Source organism: Argiope bruennichi, chromosome 10, assembly GCF_947563725.1.
Source record: "Argiope bruennichi chromosome 10, qqArgBrue1.1, whole genome shotgun sequence".
In the NCBI taxonomy this organism is placed as follows: Eukaryota; Metazoa; Arthropoda; class Arachnida; order Araneae; family Araneidae; genus Argiope; species Argiope bruennichi.
In genome coordinates, this window is record NC_079160.1 from 54133180 (window position 1) to 54142902 (window position 9723).

Below are 9723 nucleotides of genomic sequence, written 5' to 3' on the forward strand. Positions count from 1 at the left end.
CATGTCTTTTTGTTCAATATCAGTGAAACGGCTGGCCTGCATCCCTCGTGGCCTAATGGATAAGGCATCGGTCTCCTTAACCGGGGATTGCGGGTTCAAATCCCGCCGAGGGTATAAATGACAAATTCGATGTTTTAAATTTTATAATCAAAATATATTTCATATCTTATTCTTCAGTATCAGTGAAGTAGCCGGCCTGTAACCCTCGTGGCCTAATGGATAAGGCATCGGTCTCCTAAACCGGGGATTGCGGGTTCGACTCCCGCCGAGGGTAAAAATGGCAAATTTGAAGTTTTAAATTTTATAATCAGAATTTATTTCATATCTTATTCTTTAATATCAGTGAAGTGGCTAACCTGAAGCCCTCGTGGCCTAATGGGTAAGGCATCGGTCTCCTAAACTGTTGATTGCGGGTTCGGCTCCTTCCCAGGGTAGACGTGGCAAATTTAAAGTTTTAAATTTTATAATCAAAATATCTTTTATATCTTATTCTTCAATATCAGTGAAGTGGCTACCCTGAAGATCTCGTGGCCTAATGGATAAGGCATCGGTCTCCTAAACCGGGGATTGCGGGTTCAACTCTCGCTGAGGATACGAATGACTAATTTAAAGTTTTAAATTTTATAATAAAAATATCTTTCATATCTTTTTGTTCAATATCAGTGAAATGGCTGGCCTGCAGCCCTCGTGGCCTAATGGATATGGCATCGGTCTCCTAAACCGGATATTGCGGGTTCCACTCCCGCCGAGGGTATAAATGACATATTCAATGTTTTAAATTTTATAATCAAAATATATTTCATATCTTATTCTTCAATATCAGTGAAGTGGCTTACTTGAAGCCCTGGTATCCTAATAGATAAGGCATCAGTCGCCTAAACCGGGGATTGCGGGTTCGAGTCCGGCCCAGGGTAGAAGTGGCAAATTTAAAGTTTTAAATTTTATAATCAAAATATCTTTCATATCTTCTTCTTCAATACCAGTGAAGTGTCTAACCTGAAGTCCTTGTAGCTTAATGGTTAAGGCATCGGTCTCCTAAGCCGCGGATTGTGTGTTCGACTACCGCCCAGGGTAGAAATGAAGAGTTTAATGTTTTAAAAATATCTTTCATATCTTTTTGTTCAATATCAGTGAAGTGGCTGGCCTGTAACCCTCGTGGCCTAATGGATAAGGCATTGGTCTCCTAAACCGGTGATTGCGGGTTCAACTCCCGCCGAGGGTAGAAAGGACAAATTTAAAGTTTTAAATTTTAGAATCAGAATTTATTTCATATCTTATTCTTCAGTATCAGTGAAGTAGCCGGCCTGTAACCCTCGTGGCCTAATGGATAAGGCATCGGTCTCCTAAACCGGGGATTGCGGGTTCGACTCCCGCCGAGGGTAAAAATGGCAAATTTGAAGTTTTAAATTTTATAATCAGAATTTATTTCATATCTTATTCTTTAATATCAGTGAAGTGGCTAAATTGAAGCCCTCGTGGCCTAATGGATAAGGCATCGGTCTCCTAAACTGTTGATTGAGGGTTCGGCTCCCGCCCAGGGTAGACGTGGCAAATTTAAAGTTTTAAATTTTATAATCAAAATATCTTTCATATCTTATTCTTCAATATCAGTGAAGTGGCTACCTTGAAGATCTCGTGGCCTAATGGATAAGGCGTCGGTCTCCTAAACCGGGGATTGCGGGTTCAACTCTCGCCGAGGATACGAATGACTAATTTAAAGTTTTAAATTTTATAATCAAAATATCTTTCATATCTTTTTGTTCAATATCAGTGAAATGGCTGACATGCAGCCCTCGTGGCCTAATGGATATGGCATCGGTCTCCTAAACCGGATATTGCGGGTTCGACTCCCGCCGAGGGTACAAAGGACAAATTTAAAGTTTTAAATTTTATAATCAAAATATCTTTCATATCTTTTGGTTCAATATCAGTGAAACGGCTGGCCTGCATCCCTCGTGGCCTAATGGATAAGGCATCGGTCTCCTAAACCGAGGATTGCGGGTTAAACTCCCGCCGAGGGTACAAAGGACAAATTTAAAGTTTTAAATTTTATAATCAAAATATCTTTCATATCTTTTTGTTCAATATCAGTGAAACGGCTATCCTGCATCCCTCGTGGCCTAATGGATAAGGCATCGGTCTCCTAAACCGGTGATTGCGGGTTCAACTCCCGCCGAGGGTACAAAGGACAAATTTAAAGTTTTAAATTTTATAATCAAAATATCTTTCATATCTTTTTGTTCAATATCAGTGAAACGGCTGGCCTGCATAACTCGTGGCCTAATGGATAAGGCATCGGTCTCCTAAACCGGGGATTGCGGGTTCAACTCCCGCCGAGGGTATAAATGAAAAATTCAATGTTTTAAATTTTATAATCAAAATATATTTCATATCTTATTCTTCAGTATCAGTTAAGTAGACGGCCTGTAACCCTCGTGGCCTAATGGATAAGGCATCGGTCTCCTAAACCGGGGATTGCGGGTTCGACTCCCGCCGAGGGTAAAAATGGCAAATTTGAAGTTTTTAATTTTTTAATCAGAATTTATTTCATATCTTATTCTTTAATATCAGTGAAGTGGCTAACCTGAAGCCCTCGTGGCCTAATGGATAAGGCATCGGTCTCCTAAACTGTTGATTGCGGGTTCGGCTCCCGCCCAGGGTAGACGTGGCAAATTTAAAGTTTTAAATTTTATAATCAAAATATCTTTCATATCTTTTTGTTCAATATCAGTGAAATGTCTGGCCTGCAGCCCTCGTGGCCTAATGGATATGGCATCGGTCTCCTAAACCGGATATTGCGGGTTCGACTACCGCCGAGGGTATAACTGACATATTCAATGTTTTAAATTTTATAATCAAAATATATTTCATATCTTATTATTCAATATCAGTGAAGTGGCTTACTTGAAGCCCTGGTATCCTAATAGATAAGGCATCGGTCGCCTAAACCGGGGATTGCGGGTTCGAGTCCGGCCCAGGGTAGAAGTGGCAAATTTAAAGTTTTAAATTTTATAATCAAAATATCTTTCATATCTTCTTCTTCAATACCAGTGAAGTGTCTAACCTGAAGTCCTTGTAGCTTAATGGTTAAGGCATCGGTCTCCTAAGCCGCGGATTGTGTGTTCGACTACCGCCCAGGGTAGAAATGAAGAGTTTAATGTTTTAAAAATATCTTTCATATCTTATTGTTCAATATCAGTGAAGTGGCTAAATTGAAGCCCTCGTGGCCTAATGGATAAGGCATCGGTCTCCTAAACTGTTGATTGTGGGTTCGGCTCCCTCCCAGGGTAGACGTGGCAAATTTAAAGTTTTAAATTTTATAATCAAAATATCTTTCATATCTTATTCTTCAATATCAGTGAAGTGGCTACCCTGAAGATCTCGTGGCCTAATGGATAAGGCGTCGGTCTCCTAAACCGGGGATTGCGGGTTCAACTCTCGCCGAGGATACGAATGACTAATTTAAAGTTTTAAATTTTATAATCAAAATATCTTTCATATCTTTTTGTTCAATATCAGTGAAATGGCTGGCCTGCAGCCCTCGTGGCCTAATGGATATGGCATCGGTCTCCTAAACCGGATATTGCGGGTTCGACTCCCGCCGAGGGGAAAAGGACAAATTTAAAGTTTTAAATTTTATAATCAAAATATCTCTCATATCTTTTTGTTCAATATCAGTGAAACGGCTGGCCTGCATCCCTCGTGGCCTAATGGATAAGGCATCGGTCTCCTAAACTGTTGATTGTGGGTTCGGCTCCCTCCCAGGGTAGACGTGGCAAATTTAAAGTTTTAAATTTTATAATCAAAATATCTTTCATATCTTATTCTTCAATATCAGTGAAGTGGCTACCCTGAAGATCTCGTGGCCTAATGGATAAGGCGTCGGTCTCCTAAACCGGGGATTGCGGGTTCAACTCTCGCCGAGGATACGAATGACTAATTTAAAGTTTTAAATTTTATAATCAAAATATCTTTCATATCTTTTTGTTCAATATCAGTGAAATGGCTGGCCTGCAGCCCTCGTGGCCTAATGGATATGGCATCGGTCTCCTAAACCGGATATTGCGGGTTCGACTCCCGCCGAGGGGAAAAGGACAAATTTAAAGTTTTAAATTTTATAATCAAAATATCTTTCATATCTTTTTGTTCAATATCAGTGAAACGGCTGGCCTGCATCCCTCGTGGCCTAATGGATAAGGCATCGGTCTCCTAAACCGAGGATTGCGGGTTCAACTCCCGCCGAGGGTACAAAGGACAAATTTAAAGTTTTAAATTTTATTATCAAAATATCTTTCATATCTTTTTGTTCAATATCAGTGAAACGGCTGTCCTGCATCCCTCGTGGCCTAATGGATAAGGCATCGGTCTCCTAAACCGGTGATTGCGGGTTCAACTCCCGCCGAGGGTACAAAGGACAAATTTAAAGTTTTAAATTTTATAATCAAAATATCTTTCATATCTTTTTGTTCAATATCAGTGAAATGGCTGACCTGCATCCCTCGTGGCCTAATGGATAAGGCATCGGTCTCCTAAACCGGGGATTGCGGGTTCAACTCCAGCCGAGGGTATAAATGAAAAATTCGATGTTTTAAATTTTATAATCAAAATATATTTCATATCTTATTCTTTAATATCAGTGAAGTGGCTAAATTGAAGCCCTCGTGGCCTAATGGATAAGGCATCGGTCTCCTAAACTGTTGATTGAGGGTTCGGCTCCCGCCCAGGGTAGACGTGGCAAATTTAAAGTTTTAAATTTTATAATCAAAATATCTTTCATATCTTATTCTTCAATATCAGTGAAGTGGCTACCCTGAAGTTCTCGTGGCCTAATGGATAAGGCGTCGGTCTCCTAAACCGGGGATTGCGGGTTCAACTCTCGCCGAGGATACGAATGACTAATTTAAAGTTTTAAATTTTATAATCAAAATATCTTTCATATCTTTTTGTTCAATATCAGTGAAATGGCTGGCCAGGAGCCCTCGTGGCCTAATGGATAAGGCATCGGTCTCCTAAACCGAGGATTGCGGGTTCAACTCCCGCCGAGGGTACAAAGGACAAATTTAAAGTTTTAAATTTTATAATCAAAATATCTTTCATATCTTTTTGTTCAATATCAGTGAAACGGCTGGCCTGCATCCCTCGTGGCCTAATGGATAAGGCATCGGTCTCCTAAACCGGTGATTGCGGGTTCAACTCCCGCCGAGGGTACAAAGGACAAATTTAAAGCTTTAAATTTTATAATCAAAATATCTTTCATATCTTTTTGTTCAATATCAGTGAAATGGCTGGCCTGCATCCCTCGTGGCCTAATGGATAAGGCATCGGTCTCCTAAACCGGGGATTGCGGGTTCAACTCCCGCCGATGGTATAAATGAAAAATTCGATGTTTTAAATTTTATAATCAAAATATATTTCAAATCTTATTCTTCAGTATCAGTGAAGTAGCCGGCCTGTAACCCTCGTGGCCTAATGGATAAGGCATCGGTCTCCTAAACCGGGGATTGCGGGTTCGACTCCCGCCGAGGGTAAAAATGGCAAATTTGAAGTTTTAAATTTTATAATCAGAATTTATTTCATATCTTATTCTTTAATATCAGTGAAGTGGCTAACCTGAAGCCCTCGTGGCCTAATGGATAAGGCATCGGTCTCCTAAACTGTTGATTGCGGGTTCGGCTCCCGCCCAGGGTAGACGTGGCAAATTTAAAGTTTTAAATTTTATAATCAAAATATCTTTCATATCTTTTTGTTCAATATCAGTGAAATGGCTGGCCTGCAGCCCTCGTTACCTAATGGATATGGCATCGGTCTCCTAAACCGGATATTGCGGGTTCGACTCCCGCCGAGGGTATAAATGAGATATTCAATGTTTTAAATTTTATAATCAAAATATATTTCATATCTTATTCTTCAATATCAGTGAAGTGGCTTACCTGAAGCCCTGGTATCCTAATAGATAAGGCATCGGTCGCCTAAGCCGGGGATTGCGGGTTCGAATCCGGCCCAGAGTAGAAGTGGCAAATTAAAGTTTTAAATTTTATAATCAAAATATCTTTCATATCTTCTTCTTCAATACCAGTGAAGTGTCTAACCTGAAGTCCTTGTAGCTTAATGGTTAAGGCATCGGTCTCCTAAGCCGCGGATTGTGTGTTCGACTACCGCCCAGGGTAGAAATGAAGAGTTTAATGTTTTAAAAATATCTTTCATATCTTATTGTTCAATATCAGTGAAGTGGCTAACTTGAAGCCCTCGTGGCCTAATGGATAAGGCATCGGTCTCCTAAACCGGGGATGGCGGGTTCGACTCCCGCCGAGGGTACAAATGACCAATTTAAAGTTTTAAATTTTATAATCATGATATCTTTTATATCTTTTTGTTCAATATCAGTGAAGTGGCCGGCCTGTAACCCTCGTGGCCTAATGGATAAGGCATCGGTCTCCTAAACCGGGGATTGCGGGTTCAACTCCCGCCGAGGGTACAAAGGACAAATTTAAAGTTTTAAATTTTATAATCAAAATATCTTTCATATCTTTTTGTTCAATATCAGTGAAACGGCTGTCCTGAATCCCTCGTGGCCTAATGGATAAGGCATCGGTCTCCTAAACCGGGGATTGCGGGTTCGACTCCCGCCGAGGGTACAAATGACAAATTTAAAGTTTTAAATTTTATAATCATGATATCTTTTATATCTTTTTGTTCAATATCAGTGAAGTGGCCGGCCTGTAACCCTCGTGGCCTAATGGATAAGGCATCGGTCTCCTAAACCGGGGATTGCGGGTTCGACTCCCGCCGAGGGTACAAATGACAAATTTAAAGTTTTAAATTTTGTAATCAAAATATCTTTCATATCTTTTTGTTCAATATCAGTGAAATGGCTGGCCAGCAGCCCTCGTGGCCTAATGGATAAGGCAGCGGTCTCCTAAACCGAGGATTGCGGGTTCAACTCCCGCCGAGGGTACAAAGGACAAATTTAAAGTTTTAAATTTTATAATCAAAATATCTTTCATATCTTTTTGTTCAATATCAGTGAAACGGCTGTCCTGCATCCCTCGTGGCCTAATGGATAAGGCATCGGTCTCCTAAACCGGTGATTGCGGGTTCAACTCCCGCCGAGGGTACAAAGGACAAATTTAAAGTTTTAAATTTTATAATCAAAATATCTTTCATATCTTTTTGTTCAATATCAGTGAAATGGCTGGCCTGCATCCCTCGTGGCCTAATGGATAAGGCATCGGTCTCCTAAACCGGGGATTGCGGGTTCAACTCCCGCCGATGGTATAAATGAAAAATTCGATGTTTTAAATTTTATAATCAAAATATATTTCAAATCTTATTCTTCAGTATCAGTGAAGTAGCCGGCCTGTAACCCTCGTGGCCTAATGGATAAGGCATCGGTCTCCTAAACCGGGGATTGCGGGTTCGACTCCCGCCGAGGGTAAAAATGGCAAATTTGAAGTTTTAAATTTTATAATCAGAATTTATTTCATATCTTATTCTTTAATATCAGTGAAGTGGCTAACCTGAAGCCCTCGTGGCCTAATGGATAAGGCATCGGTCTCCTAAACTGTTGATTGCGGGTTCGGCTCCCGCCCAGGGTAGACGTGGCAAATTTAAAGTTTTAAATTTTATAATCAAAATATCTTTCATATCTTTTTGTTCAATATCAGTGAAATTGCTGGCCTGCAGCCCTCGTGGCCTAATGGATATGGCATCGGTCTCCTAAACCGGATATTGCGGGTTCGACTCCCGCCGAGGGTATAAATGAGATATTCAATGTTTTAAATTTTATAATCAAAATATATTTCATATCTTATTCTTCAATATCAGTGAAGTGGCTTTCCTGAAGCCCTGGTATCCTAATAGATAAGGCATCGGTCGCCTAAACCGGGGATTGCGGGTTCGAATCCGGCCCAGGGTAGAAGTGGCAAATTTAAAGTTTTAAATTTTATAATCAAAATATCTTTCATATCTTCTTCTTCAATACCAGTGAAGTGTCTAACCTGAAGTCCTTGTAGCTTAATGGTTAAGGCATCGGTCTCCTAAGCCGCGGATTGTGTGTTCGACTACCGCCCAGGGTAGAAATGAAGAGTTTAATGTTTTAAAAATATCTTTCATATCTTATTGTTCAATTTCAGTGAAGTGGCTAACTTGAAGCCCTCGTGGCCTAATGGATAAGGCATCGGTCTCCTAAACCGGGGATTGCGGGTTCGACTCCCGCCGAGGGTACAAATGACAAATTTAAAGTTTTAAATTTTATAATCATGATATCTTTTATATCTTTTTGTTCAATATCAGTGAAGTGGCCGGCCTGTAACCCTCGTGGCCTAATGGATAAGGCATCGGTCTCCTAAACCGGGGATTGCGGGTTCAACTCCCGCCGAGGGTACAAAGGACAAATTTAAAGTTTTAAATTTTATAATCAAAATATCTTTCATATCTTTTTGTTCAATATCAGTGAAACGGCTGTCCTGAATCCCTCGTGGCCTAATGGATAAGGCATCGGTCTCCTAAACCGGGGATTGCGGGTTCGACTCCCGCCGAGGGTAAAAATGGCAAATTTGAAGTTTTAAATTTTATAATCAGAATTTATTTCATATCTTATTCTTTAATATCAGTGAAGTGGCTAACCTGAAGCCCTCGTGGCCTAATGGATAAGGCATCGGTCTCCTAAACTGTTGATTGCGGGTTCGGCTCCCGCCCAGGGTAGACGTGGCAAATTTAAAGTTTTAAATTTTATAATCAAAATATCTTTCATATCTTTTTGTTCAATATCAGTGAAATGGCTGGCCTGCAGCCCTCGTGGCCTAATGGATATGGCATCGGTCTCCTAAACCGGATATTGCGGGTTCGACTCCCGCCGAGGGTATAAATGAGATATTCCATGTTTTAAATTTTATAATCAAAATATATTTCATATCTTATTCTTCAATATCAGTGAAGTGGCTTACCTGAAGCCCTGGTATCCTAATAGATAAGGCATCGGTCGCCTAAACCGGGGATTGCGGGTTCGAATCCGGCCCAGGGTAGAAGTGGCAAATTTAAAGTTTTAAATTTTATAATCAAAATATCTTTCATATCTTCTTCTTCAATACCAGTGAAGTGTCTAACCTGAAGTCCTTGTAGCTTAATGGTTAAGGCATCGGTCTCCTAAGCCGCGGATTGTGTGTTCGACTACCGCCCAGGGTAGAAATGAAGAGTTTAATGTTTTAAAAATATCTTTCATATCTTATTGTTCAATATCAGTGAAGTGGCTAACTTGAAGCCCTCGTGGCCTAATGGATAAGGCATCGGTCTCCTAAACCGGGGATTGCGGGTTCGACTCCCGCCGAGGGTACAAATGACAAATTTAAAGTTTTAAATTTTATAATCATGATATCTTTTATATCTTTTTGTTCAATATCAGTGAAGTGGCCGGCCTGTAACCCTCGTGGCCTAATGGATAAGGCATCGGTCTCCTAAACCGGGGATTGCGGGTTCAACTCCCGCCGAGGGTACAAAGGACAAATTTAAAGTTTTAAATTTTATAATCAAAATATCTTTCATATCTTTTTGTTCAATATCAGTGAAACGGCTGTCCTGAATCCCTCGTGGCCTAATGGATAAGGCATCGGTCTCCTAAACCGGGGATTGCGGGTTCGACTCCCGCCGAGGGTACAAATGACAAATTTAAAGTTTTAAATTTTATAATCATGATATCCTGTATATCTTTTTGTTCAATATCAGTGA

At 40.4% G+C, this 9723-nt stretch overlaps 32 non-coding genes across 32 annotated transcripts; all 32 read left to right on the plus strand.

Moving 5' to 3' along the window:
* Positions 1–41: 41 nt before the first annotated feature.
* On the plus strand, positions 42–114 carry Trnar-ccu (transfer RNA arginine (anticodon CCU)). Its single transcript has one exon. It is a non-coding gene; the product is annotated as a tRNA-Arg (tRNA).
* Positions 115–201: 87 nt separating this feature from the next.
* On the plus strand, positions 202–274 carry Trnar-ccu (transfer RNA arginine (anticodon CCU)). The gene has a single exon. It is a non-coding gene; the product is annotated as a tRNA-Arg (tRNA).
* Positions 275–681: 407 nt separating this feature from the next.
* On the plus strand, positions 682–754 carry Trnar-ccu (transfer RNA arginine (anticodon CCU)). Its single transcript has one exon. It is a non-coding gene; the product is annotated as a tRNA-Arg (tRNA).
* A 395-nt stretch (positions 755–1149) lies between these two features.
* Trnar-ccu (transfer RNA arginine (anticodon CCU)) lies at positions 1150–1222 on the plus strand. The gene has a single exon. It is a non-coding gene; the product is annotated as a tRNA-Arg (tRNA).
* An 87-nt stretch (positions 1223–1309) lies between these two features.
* On the plus strand, positions 1310–1382 carry Trnar-ccu (transfer RNA arginine (anticodon CCU)). The gene has a single exon. It is a non-coding gene; the product is annotated as a tRNA-Arg (tRNA).
* Positions 1383–1789: 407 nt separating this feature from the next.
* Trnar-ccu (transfer RNA arginine (anticodon CCU)) lies at positions 1790–1862 on the plus strand. The gene has a single exon. It is a non-coding gene; the product is annotated as a tRNA-Arg (tRNA).
* An 87-nt stretch (positions 1863–1949) lies between these two features.
* On the plus strand, positions 1950–2022 carry Trnar-ccu (transfer RNA arginine (anticodon CCU)). The gene has a single exon. It is a non-coding gene; the product is annotated as a tRNA-Arg (tRNA).
* Positions 2023–2109: 87 nt separating this feature from the next.
* Trnar-ccu (transfer RNA arginine (anticodon CCU)) lies at positions 2110–2182 on the plus strand. The gene has a single exon. It is a non-coding gene; the product is annotated as a tRNA-Arg (tRNA).
* A 247-nt stretch (positions 2183–2429) lies between these two features.
* Trnar-ccu (transfer RNA arginine (anticodon CCU)) lies at positions 2430–2502 on the plus strand. Its single transcript has one exon. It is a non-coding gene; the product is annotated as a tRNA-Arg (tRNA).
* Positions 2503–2749: 247 nt separating this feature from the next.
* Trnar-ccu (transfer RNA arginine (anticodon CCU)) lies at positions 2750–2822 on the plus strand. The gene has a single exon. It is a non-coding gene; the product is annotated as a tRNA-Arg (tRNA).
* A 715-nt stretch (positions 2823–3537) lies between these two features.
* Positions 3538–3610, plus strand: Trnar-ccu (transfer RNA arginine (anticodon CCU)). Its single transcript has one exon. It is a non-coding gene; the product is annotated as a tRNA-Arg (tRNA).
* Positions 3611–4016: 406 nt separating this feature from the next.
* On the plus strand, positions 4017–4089 carry Trnar-ccu (transfer RNA arginine (anticodon CCU)). Its single transcript has one exon. It is a non-coding gene; the product is annotated as a tRNA-Arg (tRNA).
* Positions 4090–4175: 86 nt separating this feature from the next.
* On the plus strand, positions 4176–4248 carry Trnar-ccu (transfer RNA arginine (anticodon CCU)). Its single transcript has one exon. It is a non-coding gene; the product is annotated as a tRNA-Arg (tRNA).
* An 87-nt stretch (positions 4249–4335) lies between these two features.
* Trnar-ccu (transfer RNA arginine (anticodon CCU)) lies at positions 4336–4408 on the plus strand. The gene has a single exon. It is a non-coding gene; the product is annotated as a tRNA-Arg (tRNA).
* Positions 4409–4975: 567 nt separating this feature from the next.
* Trnar-ccu (transfer RNA arginine (anticodon CCU)) lies at positions 4976–5048 on the plus strand. Its single transcript has one exon. It is a non-coding gene; the product is annotated as a tRNA-Arg (tRNA).
* An 87-nt stretch (positions 5049–5135) lies between these two features.
* Positions 5136–5208, plus strand: Trnar-ccu (transfer RNA arginine (anticodon CCU)). Its single transcript has one exon. It is a non-coding gene; the product is annotated as a tRNA-Arg (tRNA).
* A 247-nt stretch (positions 5209–5455) lies between these two features.
* Trnar-ccu (transfer RNA arginine (anticodon CCU)) lies at positions 5456–5528 on the plus strand. Its single transcript has one exon. It is a non-coding gene; the product is annotated as a tRNA-Arg (tRNA).
* Positions 5529–6242: 714 nt separating this feature from the next.
* On the plus strand, positions 6243–6315 carry Trnar-ccu (transfer RNA arginine (anticodon CCU)). Its single transcript has one exon. It is a non-coding gene; the product is annotated as a tRNA-Arg (tRNA).
* Positions 6316–6402: 87 nt separating this feature from the next.
* On the plus strand, positions 6403–6475 carry Trnar-ccu (transfer RNA arginine (anticodon CCU)). Its single transcript has one exon. It is a non-coding gene; the product is annotated as a tRNA-Arg (tRNA).
* An 87-nt stretch (positions 6476–6562) lies between these two features.
* Positions 6563–6635, plus strand: Trnar-ccu (transfer RNA arginine (anticodon CCU)). The gene has a single exon. It is a non-coding gene; the product is annotated as a tRNA-Arg (tRNA).
* Positions 6636–6722: 87 nt separating this feature from the next.
* On the plus strand, positions 6723–6795 carry Trnar-ccu (transfer RNA arginine (anticodon CCU)). Its single transcript has one exon. It is a non-coding gene; the product is annotated as a tRNA-Arg (tRNA).
* An 87-nt stretch (positions 6796–6882) lies between these two features.
* On the plus strand, positions 6883–6955 carry Trnar-ccu (transfer RNA arginine (anticodon CCU)). Its single transcript has one exon. It is a non-coding gene; the product is annotated as a tRNA-Arg (tRNA).
* Positions 6956–7042: 87 nt separating this feature from the next.
* Trnar-ccu (transfer RNA arginine (anticodon CCU)) lies at positions 7043–7115 on the plus strand. The gene has a single exon. It is a non-coding gene; the product is annotated as a tRNA-Arg (tRNA).
* A 247-nt stretch (positions 7116–7362) lies between these two features.
* Positions 7363–7435, plus strand: Trnar-ccu (transfer RNA arginine (anticodon CCU)). Its single transcript has one exon. It is a non-coding gene; the product is annotated as a tRNA-Arg (tRNA).
* Positions 7436–7682: 247 nt separating this feature from the next.
* Trnar-ccu (transfer RNA arginine (anticodon CCU)) lies at positions 7683–7755 on the plus strand. The gene has a single exon. It is a non-coding gene; the product is annotated as a tRNA-Arg (tRNA).
* Positions 7756–8150: 395 nt separating this feature from the next.
* Trnar-ccu (transfer RNA arginine (anticodon CCU)) lies at positions 8151–8223 on the plus strand. The gene has a single exon. It is a non-coding gene; the product is annotated as a tRNA-Arg (tRNA).
* Positions 8224–8310: 87 nt separating this feature from the next.
* On the plus strand, positions 8311–8383 carry Trnar-ccu (transfer RNA arginine (anticodon CCU)). Its single transcript has one exon. It is a non-coding gene; the product is annotated as a tRNA-Arg (tRNA).
* An 87-nt stretch (positions 8384–8470) lies between these two features.
* Trnar-ccu (transfer RNA arginine (anticodon CCU)) lies at positions 8471–8544 on the plus strand. The gene has a single exon. It is a non-coding gene; the product is annotated as a tRNA-Arg (tRNA).
* A 246-nt stretch (positions 8545–8790) lies between these two features.
* Positions 8791–8863, plus strand: Trnar-ccu (transfer RNA arginine (anticodon CCU)). Its single transcript has one exon. It is a non-coding gene; the product is annotated as a tRNA-Arg (tRNA).
* Positions 8864–9258: 395 nt separating this feature from the next.
* Positions 9259–9331, plus strand: Trnar-ccu (transfer RNA arginine (anticodon CCU)). Its single transcript has one exon. It is a non-coding gene; the product is annotated as a tRNA-Arg (tRNA).
* Positions 9332–9418: 87 nt separating this feature from the next.
* Positions 9419–9491, plus strand: Trnar-ccu (transfer RNA arginine (anticodon CCU)). Its single transcript has one exon. It is a non-coding gene; the product is annotated as a tRNA-Arg (tRNA).
* An 87-nt stretch (positions 9492–9578) lies between these two features.
* Positions 9579–9651, plus strand: Trnar-ccu (transfer RNA arginine (anticodon CCU)). Its single transcript has one exon. It is a non-coding gene; the product is annotated as a tRNA-Arg (tRNA).
* Positions 9652–9723: the final 72 nt, after the last annotated feature.